General features: G+C 41.6%; 1 pseudogene; it reads right to left on the minus strand.

Annotated features, from left to right (window-relative positions):
* Positions 1–482: 482 nt before the first annotated feature.
* LOC122908055 lies at positions 483–551 on the minus strand (annotated as a pseudogene).
* Positions 552–1,019: the final 468 nt, after the last annotated feature.

The raw sequence follows: 1,019 nt of genomic DNA on the forward strand, positions 1-1,019 counted from the left end.
AAACAACTTTTGGCCAGCACTCTGAATTAAAATGCTGGGGGACAAGGGGAAGGGATGTCGACCCTATTGTGTGGGAGTGAGCTGGGCACTAAACAGGGAGGTGGTCCAATGAGGGACCTGAGGCAGGGTATGACTCATATAGTAAACATCTCTGTTATCATCTATATATTATTATTTGCATTAATAATAGTATCTCCATGGCACTCTTTTTCCTTTTGCTCCAAATCTTCAGTATCATCTTGTGAAAAGTTATAGTCTCCCTTCTGTTGCGAGTAAGGAATTTCTGAGGACCAGCCTGTGCCAGGCTTGGCACTGAATACAAGAGGGAAGGAGGAGTGATGGGGACTCACTGATGTGCCTGGTGACTGGTGGCCACTGAACAGTGGTCAACAGCAGAGACAGAAGCCCGAAGGCCTGGAAACAAGGTAGGAGCAGAGGAATGAAGCCTCAGAGTCTGTGACCCGAGGATGCTTCAAAACCAATGCGCAGGGGCCATGCTAATCTTCTCTGTATCGTTCCAATTTTAGTATATGTGCTGCCGAAGCGAGCACCATGAGAGACTATGGACTCTGAAAAACAGTCTGAGGGGTTTGAAGTGGCGGGGGAGTGGGAGGTTGGGGTACCAGGTGGTGGGTATTATAGAGGGCACGGCTTGCATGGAGCACTGGGTGTGGTGAAAAAATAATGAATACTGTTTTTCTGAAAATAAATAAATTGGAAAAATAAATAAATAAATAAATAAATATTTGGCAAAATTCACCAAAAAAAAAAAAAACCAATGCGCAGAGAAAATTTGGCCAATCAAGTGAATAGGGCTATACTTAGAAATGGGGTAGATTAAAACCATTTCTGTCAAGAAAAATCTATGGGAAAGACAATGAGTCCAATGGTTGGTTATTATTATTCTGCTGAGAAATATGGGGTAAAATCATAGCAAGTTCATTTTTTAAACTACACTTATAGGAGAGACAAATTATAAGAAAACAATCAGGACTTAATATTTTCTAGCATGTGTTCTA

Source organism: Neovison vison, chromosome 5 (genome assembly GCF_020171115.1).
Source record: "Neovison vison isolate M4711 chromosome 5, ASM_NN_V1, whole genome shotgun sequence".
NCBI lineage: Eukaryota > Metazoa > Chordata > Mammalia > Carnivora > Mustelidae > Neogale > Neogale vison.